The sequence below is a fragment of the Choloepus didactylus genome, chromosome 10, assembly GCF_015220235.1.
Source record: "Choloepus didactylus isolate mChoDid1 chromosome 10, mChoDid1.pri, whole genome shotgun sequence".
Taxonomy (NCBI): domain Eukaryota; kingdom Metazoa; phylum Chordata; class Mammalia; order Pilosa; family Megalonychidae; genus Choloepus; species Choloepus didactylus.
This window is the reverse complement of record NC_051316.1, coordinates 63,200,732-63,216,250: the sequence shown is the minus strand read 5'-3', so window position 1 is coordinate 63,216,250 and position 15,519 is coordinate 63,200,732. Positions and strand designations below refer to the sequence as shown.

Sequence of the window (15,519 nt, the reverse complement as noted above, 5' to 3'; positions counted from 1 at the left end):
GTGCCCACCAGAGTGATCTCTCGGCTCGTTTTGGAATCTCTCTGCCACTGAAGCTTATTTCATTTCCTTTCACATCCCCCTTTTGGTCAAGAAGATGTTCTCCGTCCCACGATGCCGGGTCTACATTCCTCCCCGGGAGTCATATTCCACGTTGCCAGGGAGATTCACTTCCCTGGGTGTCTGATCCCACGTAGGGGGGAGGGCAGTGATTTCACCTTTCAAGTTGGCTTAGCCAGAGAGAGAGGGCCACATCTGAGCAACAAAGAGGCATTCAGGAGGAGACTCTTAGGCACAAATACAGGGAGGCCTAGCCTCTCCTTTGCAGCAACCGTCTTCCCAAGGGTAAAACTTATGGTAGAGGGCTCAACCCATCAAACCACCAGTCTCTGGGTAGATTTAATAAAGCAGTACAGACAAACGTGCCATCTTGCCAGAATGTCTATTCCCCTTGACATACAGTCTAAGCCAAGCCAGACAGGCCATACAGCTCCTAGGGTGCACTCCCACACACTGTTTTAACTATAAGAAAGGTTAGCTGTTCTTTCCTGCCCTGGGAAACTTCAAAGAAAATCCTCCTGTCCTCATTTTTACAATAGAAAGTTAACTGGTGAGTATACAGAAGACATCTACATCAATAACTACACACCTAGTTTAAGGGATAAGGTTTGCTTCAGTGCAAATGATCAGTCAAATGACTCCCTGCCGTGATTAAAGAGTTAACACGGTGGCTTGGCGTCATGCTTCAGGGGAGCTGTAGGAAATAGGAATCATGGGAGTTGTAGTGCAATATTTCTGCACACTCTCTAATATTGTATCCATAAAACAGCATCAGCTGCTGCTGCACACGGTGTAATTTAACATGCTGTTTTAATATTTACAGTGTGCCCATAAAAGATTTCATGATGACAGCTGGTGGCTCCCATAGCAATTAATAAATGACAACACAACTGTGACAGGACCGCTTCAGGCAAGAGTCTGCCAGTGAACGCTGGTTTTCACAAACCCAGGCCTGGGGATGATTTCAGGGTGTAGAATTTTCCAAACCTAAGGACTGCCCCATTTCATTATTTGCTATATGGTACTATAGTGCCATACCTCCAGGTCCTTCCCAAAGAACAAGAAGTGAGATCGGAGGAGAAAGAGTGAATGAGAAGGTTGCATGCTAGAAGAGGGAGGAGCTTGGGAGTAACTTTTTGTTTTTGTAATGAAGTTCCAGTGAAAGTTGTTCTTTAACTAAGAAGCAAAGAACAAGGATATGAAAAGAAATGGTGTGAATATGTGTGTATGTGTATGTGTGTGTGTGGTAGGCATCACTATCCAAAACAGCACAGGTATTTACTAAACCTAAGATGTGGTCCAACTACTTGAAGTAGTTGGACAATCTTTCACCATTGGTTCCACCAACTTCCTTAATTATTTTTTCTCGATGCTGTTCTCCATCATGACACCCCGAGCCTGCATTTCCCATGGAATTTTCACAGGCATCTCTATTTGCTAGCGCATCATTCAACCACATTTTTACCAGTGAAAGCTGAGGCTTCCTGTGGCACCATAGGATGTCAAAAGGTGAAATGCTGAGTGACTTCAGTTTTCCCATCTATTAGATGTGGATAATGTGAACTCCAAGCAGGTCAGTTGTATTAGCATATTTGGAAACCAACAAAAGTTAACTTGCCAAAGTGTTTTGGAACCATAAGATACAGCAGTAAGTCCTATTTTTATTACCTCTGGCATCTGGGTTTTTCCCGAAGGACATGTGCACTCAGAGATTATTTCATCCCCCTAGCCAACATTATCTCCACATGAATGGGGTGGGCTGTCTCCTCCAGTCTCTTCGTCTCTTTTCCTGGCACTGAGCACTCCTCTCTTTCCTTTCTGTTTGTGAGAGCTCAGCACCTCCTGTTCTTGAGTCCACACTGAGAAAACTGACGCTATGATTTTATACTTGCAGCATCTCTCTGCTCCCCTTCAAAATCTACCACTTGGTCACCCTCCTGCTCTTTGTTTTGCATCTGACTTTGAAAAATATGTAACTGTTTCTTCTCCAAGACAAAGATAACTCTCCTATGGACTCTTGATTCTACAACTGCTCTTGCAACATGCGTTGTTTAAGCTCCCAATTCTAACTTGTCTTCTCTTTCTCTATTTTCTGGTCTTTCTCAGAGACAAACCCAGGCCTCCTCCACCCTAAAAAAAGAGCAGAAAACTAATATTTATTACCACCTTCTTGCAACAATAATCTATGCCTACTGCCCGCATTTCCAAATAACCTTCTCTCTCCTTAGTGTATATTACTTAGTTACTAAAAATCACTGAATTACCCAGGAAAATTCTGGTCACCAAACCCAATGGTCTTTTCTCAAGCCTCATGAGGAACATTTCTGCAGACTTGCAGATTCTTGACCATATACCCTTGTCAGTTCCCTCACTTGACTTCTGCAAACTTTTCAGCTTCAACAATGGTCAAAGATCAGACCCGGACCTCTCCCCAAGGGTCTGCCAACCACTCTGACTCTTCCTTTGTATTTTTTTTTTTTTAGCTCCATCATTTAATAATTCCACAAACATACTGAACACCTATGATGGATCTGCCGTTGTGGGAAGCAATGGAAAGACAAACACAGATGACACTGGATCTGTTCTTCCATGGAGACTACTATTTTATAGGGAAGATGGATAAGCAAACAGATAATTACAATGTGGTAAGAACTGTGTTAGATGAGTCAGGAGGATTATATAGGAGCCCAAAGGAAGTCTCCTAATTTAGACTCGTTTTCCTGAAGGAGGAGATGAGCAGAGATCTGGAGAATGAGTATGGAGTTAGCAGTCAAGAGGGCAGGGAAAACAATGGTTCAGCAAGAAGTTGATTATTAGTAGAATATATATTTGAAGACAAGGCAGAGGAGGGATTTGGGGGATGGGAACAGAAATGAGGCTGAAGAGGCCAGATCATGAAAGATATTTTAGGTCATGGTTGGGAGGTTTGGTTTCACAACAAAGACTTGGAGCAGGGAGTGAAAGAATGGCTAGATTTGCCTTTATAGAAGAGACCTTTGTGGACACTGTGGAGAATGGATGGGGTAGGGTCAAGATTAGAGGCAGGAAGTCCAATGCACCAATAAAAGTTGAAAAATAATGACAACCTGGACTCACATAGTGCTGTAGGGATGGAAGGAAGTGAATGGATACAAGAGGAATTGTGAAAGTACAATTGAGAGAGTTTGGTGACTTTGTGTGGATTGATTGGGAGGGAGAGGGAAGAGACATTCCCAGTTTTTTAGCTTTGACATCACCTGTTTCTGGAATTGGGATACTAGAGGGTATGAAAGTTTAGTTTTTGGACATGTTGAGTCTGAGGGTTTGAGGAACGTGAGGAACTTTCTTTTAGGGCCTGCTCAAACTGGGTTATTCTCCTTGCTCTGGAAGGGGGTTTCTTTGAGTTTTAAAATTAAAAACTTTGGTGCCTCATGAAAATAAAATGGGAGAAAATATTTGGAAACCATATATCCCAATAAAGGTTTGATATCCAGAATATGTAAAGAAATCCTTCAACTTAACAACAAAAAGACACAACCGAATTAAAATATGGGCAAAAGACTTGAATAGACATCTCTCCAAAGAAGATTTACAGATGGCCAGAAAGCATATTAAAAGATGTTCAATATTATTAGCCATCATGGAAATGTAAATCAAAACCATGAGATAGCATTTCACACCCACTAGAATGGTTGTTATTAAAAAAAAAATGGAAAATAACAAGCATTAGAGAGGATGTGGAGAAATAGGAACACTCATTCATTGCTGGTGGCAGTGACAGTTTGGTGGTTCCTTAGAAAGCTAAGTATAGAACCATCAAACAATCATATGAACCGGCAATCCCACTACTAGTTATATATCCCAAAGAATTGAAAGCAGGGACTCTAACAGATATTTGCACACTGATAATCACAGTGGCATTTTCACAACTGCCAAAAGATGGGAGCAACCCAAGTGTCCATCAACTAACGAAAGGATAAATAAAATGTGGTATAAACATACCATGGAATATTATTCAGCTATAAAAATGAAGTGCTGATACATGCAGCATCATGGATGAAACTTGAAGACATCATGTTGACTGAAATAAGTCAGACACAAAAGGACAAGTACTGTAGGATCTCTCTGATTTGAAACAATTAGAATAAGCACACTCATAGAGTCAGGATAGGTTTCCAGGGGACAGAGTAGGGATAGGGAATGGGAAGTTAAGGCTTAAAATATACAGTGTTCCTATTTGGAATGATGAAATGTTTTGGTAATAGATGGTGGTGATGGTAGTACAACATTGTGAATGCAATTAACAGCATTGAAATATAAATTTGAGTATGATTGAAAGGGGTAATGTTAGATTGTATATATGGTAACAGAATAAAAATTTTTAAAAATCCATGGAATACACTATACTAACAGGGAACCCTAAGTTAAACCATGGACTTTAGTTAATAGTACAATTATAAAAGTGTGCTAGTATCATTTGTAACAAATGTTCCTCACAAATGCAAGATATTGGTGGTGGGTTGGTATAGGGGAATCTTGTATTTTAAGCATGATTGTTCTGTAAACACACAACTTCTCTAATAAAAAAATTACAATAAAGTAGAAAATTTGGGAGCAGCAAGAGCCAGAAACTAGTGAGAGAGCTTTATGTGTTCTTATTCCTTATCCAAAGCAATGTCCAACTAATATTTAGATGTTACCAACATTGTCTTCAGCTCTCTGCCTAAAGATAATAGTAATAGCAGACACTGAGTCATTCCTTATGCTTCACATAAATTAATTCATTTAATCCTCATAAAATCTTTGATGATGACTGTTATTATCCTTCTTTTACAGATGAGGAAACTGAGGCATAGGGTGATTAAATAACACACAACTAGTAGTGTTAGAGCAGGGAGTCTAAACCAGGCAGTCTTGCTTCACTATACTCTTCTGCCTTTCTGAGATGGCAAGTCTCCAATCCAAAGCAGGGGTCAGCCAACTCTGACACACACGGATCACAATTCTATCAGTACACAGCTATGCCCATTAGTTGTGTATTGCATATGGCTGCTTTGCAATATGATGGCAGAATTGATTAGTTGAGACAGAGACTGTATGTCCCACAAGGCCAAAAAATATTTCTATCTGGACCTTTAGGGAACATGTTTGCAGACCCGATCCAAAGTGTTCTGGGCCACTGACTTAACATTTTTCTCATGTGCTTACACGCAGATTAGACTCAGATAATCTCCCAGTCAGGAGAGAGATTTCTGATTCTTTTTATAACTTACTTTTCCTATAGCAGAAATTATAGGTGAATGATATAACCCATTCACAACTTATTATGTCTTTTCCGGGGTACAAAGTGACAAATTTCTCCCTAAGCTATTAATGGAGTTATACATATTTAAAGGGCAATCACTAAAAATAAAGAGGCACTAGTGAATGTTTTTTATTATTCCAGAATACAAATAACAACAGGTTTCTTACAGGAAAGAGGGCAGGGAGCTTTGGCCTGCCTTGTGTAAGAACAATGGTTCCTTTTTTACATATTTCATGGCTGGTCCCAAAGGTTTGCACCTCATTTGAACCTTCATAGCAAACATCTTGGTGGGGCTTCTCCTAGAATTTATGAGCCTGCAGCTCAATACAGAGCAAAGATGGATATATTGACTTGGTCATTGGAATATGGGTAATTGGAACTATAGTCACTGGAACACAGGTAATTCTCAAATTATTTCTTTCCCTATTTGAATCTTAAATACACTGTATCCTTAAATACATGGATTTTGCCCTTGCCTCTCTTCTCTTTACTATACTCCCTTTCTTGGTGACCTATCCACTCTCATAGTCTCAATTGGCCCCGCTGGTAGAGATCTCCAGAAGCTATGTCATGACCTTGAACTTGCTTCAGCCCCAGATTCCCACTGTATCTATCATTATGAAGTCTGCCTTTTTGTGTTATTTTCTTTATAATGAAATCTCTCAAGGAAAATCTCACCCAATCTCTGTCCTTCCTGCAAAGGGGTCTGTGCCATCAAAATTAACCCTAGTTTTCATGTTCTTTACATCGTGCCAGAGCAGGACTTTTCATTATCCTTTTAGACCCATTTCACTTCCCCACTGTCTTGGGACTCTACTAATCCCATTTACTTAAATTAAGCTGCATCTGAATAGACTCTACTTACACCTATTCTTAAAAATTATTTTTTTCCCCTCTGCCTTCTTCCTCAATCCACATCTCTCCAAGGGATGAGGGATTTCATGTTGGAAGAGTCTATGTGTGAAATTGCTGAGCTTCACTGATGAGAATGGCAGCTATTTGATTGTGCCACTGACACAAAAATAGAGACCTCCTTCCTGATGAGCCTTGAGTGGAGGGAGGCCTTCATCATCAAATGGGTTGTTAAAGCCTATGCCAGTCAAAGACTACAAGGAACAAGCCTGTAGTTTGACAAAATCAGATTTATTGCCTTGCTGCAAGGGAGGAACAGTGGAATGCCAGAATGCAGCTAGATAAAAGGGAGGAGGGAGTCGTGTTTTGTAAATTGGGCTTCCACTGAAGGATTCTGAAGATGGTCTAAGAGAACCATGGGATCAGTTTTGAATTGGTTGCTGCTTTGAGGCAGAATTAGAAAAGAGGGTATTAACTAGGTGTTGGATGCTGTCACAAGGCAAAGGTGGCTGAAAAATTGGACATCACCAGTAATGAAGGAAAACAGCAACGCATTCTGGGACATCATTGGTAAAGAAAGCAGAAGTCACTCATAGAGGGGTTTATTACAGTATCAACTGAGGCATCATCTTGGGGAAAAGAGTGTTTTCTGTTAACATTGTAGCTGACTGTTATCTATGTCTATTCTCCCAGCCTGATTAGTGGAAGGGTTTCTTTGCTCTTTTCAGCCAGAGCTGATTTTCACTCTTTCAATCCTGAGCAGATTTTAACTCTTACAGGGTCCTGGCTTCTAAATTTGTGGGGCATTTAACCAAGTGTAAGAATCTCATATTTATCTTGATTTAGCTTAATAGGAACTTCTAGAATAGACATCAAGCAACCCTAAAAAGTTGAGGTGAAGCCGTGTGGCATCACTCACAGGTTCCTATTTAAAACCTTCCCAAATGTCCCAGTATTCTGCCTTTTGATGATGCCACAGCTCTTACTAATAGAGTCTTCTCTGGCTCAGAGCAGATTTTTACCCTTCTCCAAAAGCTCAATGGCTCTGCATTGTAAACACTATTGTATTTGCGGCTTACCACAGTTTGTCTCCGTTCTTCTATCTTCCCATTCCTTTCTCTATCTTTCCATATATTTCACATTTGGCCATACCAGATGGACCCAGTGTCTCCATGCCTTTGTTCACACTTTCTGTCATCCTGGAATTTCTTTCCCTTCTTTGTCCCAATTGAAATCCTATTCTCACTTAAAGGCCTGCTGCAAGAACAACTTTCTCCAAGAAGCCACCTCTGAGCCACCATGCTGAAAGTACTAGCTTCTTCTTTAGCATTTCTGTAGCACTTGGCTTGTTACTCTGTTTAGCATTGCTTTTATTTGGTCTCCTAAGCACCCAGTTGTGTTTTAGACTTGTCCTTGACATTTGAAAAGTTAAATTTATGTACTCTGTATCTTAGGGCAAGTCCTGAACCTGAAGTTTATGGACTTTGTTGTGGTCTTCTGGAGATGCAGGAAGTTGAGGACAGCTTGGGAAACTTTGTGTGTGTGTGTGTGTGCATATCCATGTATCAATCTATATGTATACTTATGTGTTTGTTCTTTGATGGAAAGAGGGTCAACAACTTTCATCAGCTGCTCAGAGATGTGCAACCTAAAAGAGCTTAAGAACAATGATTAGAATATTAGACTATTGTGGAATGGGCACTCTGCCACTCAAACAGATGGGGGAGATGACTATAAGCAACCAAGAAATCATGAATGTGCATCAAATCTGGGTGCTTAGGGCATGGTACCCAGCTGGGCAGGTGGAGATCACCATCCACCCAAAGCTGCCAAGGGCTATTAGCCAATACTGATTAAATTCTGGACTGTACTGATTTTTGAAAATAGCAGTTATACCCAATCCTCCCTAGTCACGGCACAGAAGCATCGTAGTTGGCTGAGTTTATCCTCATCAATGCCTTGCCTGGGCCTTTGTTGAGAAGCTAAGTTGGCAGTGGCAGCAGTGCTACTTGTCCTTGTCTATTCTTTCTATTCCCAGATAAATATTAGTTTGATTAACGTTACAGTTCAGTCAGTCACAGGCACGATGAAGTAGAATAGAAATGTAAAAGGAAAAAGATAACACATGACATATTTTATTTCCAGCCTTACAGTAAGTAGAAAAACTCTTCAAAAGGGTTACATGATGCCATATCTCCCCCACACCTTCATTATGACATAGGTTTCTGAGTATATGGGTTGAAATACAATTCTATCAATATTTAGCCTGAATAATGTAACTAGATGACTTGACCTTGATTATACTTCTTAACTACCCATGCTAAAAAGACTCATGATTTTGAAAATGTTTTTCCTGCCATTTCTCTCCTTCCATGGCTTTCCTAGAAAAGTCTCTGTGGAGTTAATCTGGCTAAAAGACAGGCTAACTCATAAAAAAAAAAAAAGGCATGAAAAATATGTGCACTTCCAATTGTAATGTGAATTCATGTGCCCATCAAATAATTCTTGTCTTGGCACTCATAGAGATCACTTGCCACAAATGATTCCCTCACAAAGGTGTGTGCAGTTGGGTACCAGTATTTAGCAAGGAAAACTCCACCTGCTTCCTCTTCCTTCAGAGTGACTCCTTATCTGTATTATTTCCTTCCTTCTGAACAAACCAAATCCTACTACATCAAATGCATTATGAAACCACAAGGAAGATAATTCTTGCAGAAAGCAACTGACAGCCTTCCAACCTATCTATGCATGAATAGGGGAGCTTACTTGTCAACCCAAAAGGCAATAAAACTTGCATATAGTTAAATTAACCCCAACAAACCCTGGGTTCGTTTGGGGGTATGAGGCAATATTCTAGGTCAGTAGTTCTATAATTTGAGTGAGCATTAGACTCGCCTGGAAAACTCGTTAAAACCCAGATTGCTGGGCTCCGACTTCAAAGTTTCTCATACAGTAGATCTGGGGTGGGGTCCAAGATACGCATTTCCCACAAGTTCCCAGACAATGCTGATGCTTTTGGGGACTACACTTTGAGAGCCACTGATCTAGGTCTTTAAGGACACAAGGTGTTTGAAATTAGTTCAGAAACCATAACATAACACATTTAAAAATACCTAGCAACACAAGGTAACATAAGGTCCCAAAACAAGCTACACTATAAGTGCAGTAGTGAGAAAGACCTCTGGTGGGATTTGAAGGGACTCACAAATTTGAAAAGAATTAAGATCATCAGAGAGGGAGGTGGAAGGCATTCTAGGATGGGGAAATGAATCAAGTTTAGATAGGAATGTGCAGCCAACTTGACTGGAGAGTTCCTCCTAGTTGGAGCTAAGCCTGGAAAGGTAGGTCAGTGTCAGTTTGTGGAGAGCTTCCAATGTCATCATGTAAGGAATACAGTATTTCCTCCATCTGCACAATATTTCCTCCTGAGGCACTAAGGTACAAAAAACGGCCCCACATGGCAGCATTTTATCCTTCCCAAAGACTTTTCAGCTGAAGGAAAGATGTATCTCTGGTGTTTCATGAAGATACCAATTTAGACCTAAAGGTGGATTATTAGCAATTTGAATCAGTTTACTTTTTCCTAGGTTGCAAGGATGGGAAGGCCGACAACTTTGGATGATTCCTGAAATACTAAGTAATGCCTGTTTGAATATGGATTTAGGTTGCTGACTGGAACATGAAAAAGCTTGGCTATCTTGGGCAACTTTGAGCCTTGCTCCATAGAGGGTCTTAAGTAGGCAATACCATGCACTAGACCGCAGTGATTTTCAAGCTTTAAGGTGCACACGTAGGAATCACCTGGAGGCCTTGTTAAAATGCAGATACTGATTCAGCAGGCCTGAGATTGGGCGTTTCTAATAAGTTTCCAGAGGATGCTGATGGTGCGGAAGATATTTTGAAGCAAGGTATCGCGGGACATACAGAATGCGTTAAGGGTAACCGAGGCCTGTTGGTCATCTCCCCTGAAGGGGAAGGAGGACAAATGCCGTTCTTAAAGGAAAGCGTCTCTTCTTCCCCTCCGGGCAGGGGGACAGTGCGGGTGTGGAGACAAAGAGAAAGGCCGCTGGAGCAGAGTAGGGAAAAGTGGCAACAGCGGGGCGGAGGCACTGAGGTGCGTCAGGTACGCGTGTTCCAGTTATGGCGGTCCGGCGCGGCATGCGGCTTGGTGGCTGCTGCGCGTCTCCTCCCGCCCACGGCGCGATCTCCGGTCTTTCGGCCCTCGGCAGCTCCCATCGCAGCCCCTGGGCACGGGGCTGAGACAGCAGCGGCCGAGCCCTCCTTGCACTGGCATGCACCCACGCGGCCCGGCCCTGGCGTTCGGGCTCCCGGAAGCGGAAGGGGAGTGCGGCCCGGCCAGGGCGGCGGCGGCTGCGGCGCTGGAGGAGGAGGAGGAGGAGGGGGAAGAGCCGCTGGCCGCCGCCAGAGCAGCGGCAGCGAGAGGCTAGTCAGCCGGCGCCGGTGAGTGTGTGCAGTAGCGGGGGCGACGCGGCCACCCGGGCCGACCCCTGCCTCACCGGGTCCCCGCCCGCCTTTCCTGCCGCGCTGACCTGTCCCCGCGTCCCGCTGCGCCGCCCCGCAGTGCTGCCGCCACCCCCGTTCATAACCCTTGGTCCCCTCCGTGCCCTTCTCGCCCCAGGCCTTGCCTCTGTCAGCACCATGTTCTGCCAGAGGTACAGCCTCTCGCCACCTGCCCCTCTCATAACTGGTGGTGGGTGGGCTCCTGCTTTAATCGAAAGATGATTTTTAATAGTGTTTTTTTGTTTTGTTTCTCTCCTGTGAACAGCAGTTTCCCTCTACCACACCCAGAGACCAGTCCTGGGATGCCGGTTTCTCTAGGCTATCACAGAGTCTTTCATTCATTTTCAGAACGTCGGTGTGAGGCTGCAGAGAGAGGACTAGCTGGGGGAGAAATACTTTGCTCCTTTACTGCAGTGCCCCCTCTTCCCCAATCCAAGTGTGGTTTCGAGAAAATGGCTGTGGCTGGCAGGAGTTTGCACTTGTCACCATTCACTGTAAGAGCTCACTGGATTTTAACTGGAGAGTCCGTTTAAAGTTACAGTCTCGCTCAGGCTATATTTAGGTCATATTTTAATATCTTTTGTGAGTCATTGGAGAATGTATCTCCAGGGCTAAGGGGATTTGATTAATTATTACTTGGAAATATTGGGATACAGCGTCCATAAAAGTGTAGGAGAAAAAAAATTAGAGGTCATTGTGGGTGCCTCATAAATCATAGTGTAAAGTTATAATGTAAGAAAAAGACGAGTAAGTATAAGCACAAGTTGAAAAGATGTGTCAAATGGATCCTCAGCCTAGTACATGAATATGTGTACTTAAAAGAATTCGCTACATTCCTTGTAGTAAAAATTATATTAATGATGATACTAACAGTCACCATTTGATGACTGCTTAGTAAGAGCCATCTCTAGTAAAATGTATTACATGTAACATCTCATTAAATCCTTCCAATTTTTTAGATTTTATTTATTTTAAAGATATAGAGAGGTGCTTTCTTTTGACTACTAATTATGCCATTTCTTAATGGCAAAAGGTTTTGGAAAAAGGGATTAGGTGAGAAATCATTTGGAAAGAAAGAACCAAATGTGATTTGATGTGATGGAAAGAGCTCAATTCGTTCCTTTTGCCTTCACTACCTAGCTGTGGGATCATGTGTAGGTCACTGACCCATGCTGTTTTCTCATCTGTACAATTAGGGAGTCAGACTAAATTCCTTAAGGCTTATTTTAGCTTTTCCAAGTTCACTAGTCATGTATTATGTTTATAGATAATTTAAGATGTAAGAAGATACATTTAAATAGATACCTGAAGAAGTATTAGTAAAATTATATCAAAATAAAACTTAAAAGTTTTATAAGTTCATAACTTTTGGTATAGTAATTCCAATGTTCACATTTTGGATGTAAAACAGTTATTTTAAGACTCCTCCAACGGTAGAGGTTTCTGTTATCTCTAGGGTGTTTTGTTTAATAGATGATACGTAAGCATTTGAGTATGCATATAATCATCAGCTTAACAGATTCTAAAACAAGAAAAAATTATCCGTTAATCAGATAATTTTTACTTTTTATTTGCTCATTGTCTGATTTCTTTAATTTGAGGTGACTGAATGACAACCTGTGGAAATGTACATGGATAATTTTAGTGTTCTGGCATTCAAAATACTGCAGTAGGTTAGTGAAGAAACTGGTTGAGAAGTCTAGTAATGTCTAGATGGAGGTTTTTTCTGGAATCATAATTGAGCCTGAGTCAGTGAAAACTTCTTTCAGCTATATTACCAGGCATAATAAGAAAGGCAGAGGACAAGCCATTTTTATTTCTATGAAGTTGTTTCCTAAACTTAGCTTTACTCTTATATTAAGGAATGACGGACAGTTTATATTGTTTTGATAAAACATCGTGGCTCAGATTCAACTCTTCGAATGCCAAAAGACAATTTAGCATCTAGGAGGATAATCAGTGCATTAATGCCTTGTATTAAAATTTAAAATATTTAAGCTATTATGAATCAATTAAAAATAGCTGAAAGGCAATAAATGGGAAAACACTAACCTTTCTTACTGCTAGAATAGCAATTTGTTGGTTAAATTTACTGGTACATTGAGACAACCCATTTAAAAAGCACATTCTCATAGACAGGTGAAGCAGGATTGCTCTCACTGGTAGCTACCTGGTCAAGGATACCTTAGTGTGATGGTAATTTATTTACTTATTTCCCTCTTTATAGACCTACCTTGGGCAAAATTAGAACATTTTCTTAATTTGTCTTCTGTTTTCCTGGCCACCACTTTCCTCGTGTTTTCCCTCTCAGGGGAGATTAACAGTCTTTCCCATTAACAAGGCTGAATATACCTGCTCTTATCACCTGTTGGGTAAAAATTATTTTTTTTTGCTATTCACTGATTAATTTTATTATAATTCACTTCTGATGTTAAGCCCTTTTATCTGTAACTATGGCGTGAATAACTTTTTTACCTTTTGTTTTTTTTTTATAGCTTTAGTGTTCTTTGTAAATCATGCTAGCTCTGGTAAAGCTTGGTATGAAATAAATCTAATTTAGTCTTTTTTTTTTTTTAATTGTCTTGGTGTGGTGAGTACTGGAAGGTAGGGAGTTGGTTTCTTTTCCCTTTTGGATGAACATGCCTGATTCTTGCTCAGGGAAAGTCTGAGCCTCTTCATTTCTGACTTTTACCATTTCTGAAGGCTTTTCCAAGGGATGTTTTATCTGAGCAAAGATTATCTATTGCCTTCTATCCCTAACCTACATTTAACTCTAGTTCTTCTCTTGCCTTCCCTATATCTTTTCCCACACTCCTACTTTCCTAATGAAGATTCCCACAAGCATTTTGTGCTGTCAGCATTTTTAAATTCATATCACCCCACACCTCCCAAGTTATTTCTACTTTTTGTTAGGGAATTTCTGAAGAAGCGTATCACCGAAACACACTATTGTTAATAGAAGTATTAATTTACATTTATTTTTCACTCACGAAGCAAGTACGTAGAAGAGCAAGTATGCAAAGAGGCAAATGGCTTATGTTCAGTTTTTCCCAGAATGTGGTAATTTACAGATTCATTCTAGGAAGTGGATTTTTGAAACTATTGATGGTGCAAGTATGTTATGCTTTGATACTTTGCCCACCTACATTTTCACAAAGTGTGTTGTTGGGGAACACAGAGATGAAATAAAAATTCCCTGCTTTAATTACACATTCTTCATTGCCTTTTGAAATCAAGTCCTCATTTTTCTCCCACGCTTCATTCCATAGTTCACCAGTCCTGCTTTTACTTGAAAGAGATTTACTTTAGGGACTTTAGTTCAGTCATTCTATTTTAGATCAACTCTGTATTTTTGGTTTTCTGCTTAAAGAGACCCTGTGCCAACATGTGGAAATAGTAGCTGAATGGCTATGTAATACCTGAAGTTTCTCATCTCTGACAGGTTGTTTTCAGAGTTTAGTGTTGAATTACATGTAATGTCTCATTAATTCCTTCCAATTCTTTAGATATTATTTATTTTAGAGATAAAGTATAGAGAGGTACTTTCTTTTGACTGCTAATTATGCAATCTCAATGGCAAAAAGGTTTTTGAAGAAGAGAGGAGGTGAGAAATCAATTGGAAAGAAAAAACCAAATGAGATTTGGTGTGATGGAAACAACTAGATTCTGGTCTTTTTGCTTCACTACCTAGCTTTGGGATCATGGGTAGGTCATTGACCAATGCTATTGGGATATGGTTAAATCGTCACTAATGATCAGGACCTAGAAACATCATTTCGTTCTGGAGTTTATAAGACTAGAAGTAAATCTCATCTTTAAGTTTCCCTTCCTTCCCTTTCCTCTTCCCCTACCTCTTAAAGTTACTATTTTTGGAGATACTTACGATTTGCTGGATAATTTCCCATTTGAGTATGACCACAGCCCCTATGAGGTAGATATTTTTATCCCCTTTTACAGACGGCTGAACTGAAACTTCTAAGGAAACTGAAACTTAGAAAGCTAATAGGCTGAGCCATAATGTGACCCCAACTCTACTACTTTAAACCTTTGAGCAAGATTAATTTATTAACCTATTGAGAATAACTGAATACCTATGTGATGTTTTAAAAGTTGGATTACTCCATTAGCTAATTATTAGAGGCAGCTATAGCCCAGTATTTTAGGTAGAATTATGTAACTGCAGCATTTGACCAATTTTCAGAATAGAATAAAACCAGAAGTCAAATAGCTTTCTAAATATGTTTAAAGGTATATAGTTATAACTTTATATTTTCTAAATTCATTTTTGGCTGCAATTGTAAGATTTAAATTTTATATGTTCTTATATATTGACTATTATATATTATATATACTATATATACAGTATTATATATTTTTTCTTGGTCCTGTGAAAAGCAATTTTTTTGGTTTGCTTGAAAACTAGCCCTATAAATCATTGATTGTATTCTTCCAGACATAGCAATGTTAAAAAAATGTTAATGGCATTTTATAGTTCTGAAATATTGGGGTTTTCCTTGTCATTCCCAAATTTCTTGGACTTTTATGCCTAGCATTACTTTTTACCACATAGTTGAGATTTGATTTGATTCTACAATGGTGGTGGTGATATTGATCTAGATCTAGCATCGAAATGGTAATCTTATTTCAGATACTGTATCTGCATTGTAGTCCTAATGACTGTAAAATGTAACACAGTATTTTTCTTGATTCTAAGCCAGCGAGTGACTGGGATTTGACTCATGGATGACTGACCTGTGCTGTTACATAATAATGTTACTGACAGAAACTACTATTTTGCTGAAACA

The 15,519-nt window shown here is 40.1% G+C and overlaps 1 protein-coding gene across 5 annotated transcripts in view; it reads left to right on the top strand.

Annotated features, from left to right (window-relative positions):
• Nucleotides 1-10,580: 10,580 nt before the first annotated feature.
• The window catches only part of ZDHHC21 (zinc finger DHHC-type palmitoyltransferase 21), a 104,796-nt gene continuing 99,857 nt past the window's right edge, over nucleotides 10,581-15,519 (top strand). For 4 of the 5 annotated variants that reach the window (XR_005210612.1, XM_037797122.1, XM_037797118.1 and 1 more), the window contains exons 1-2: nucleotides 10,583-10,654; nucleotides 11,063-11,208. The gene's annotated coding sequence lies outside the window, so the exon portion shown is untranslated. Of the gene's footprint in view, nucleotides 10,655-11,062; nucleotides 11,209-15,519 lie in introns of all 5 variants that reach the window. The other variant, XM_037797119.1, reaches the window with a different exon arrangement.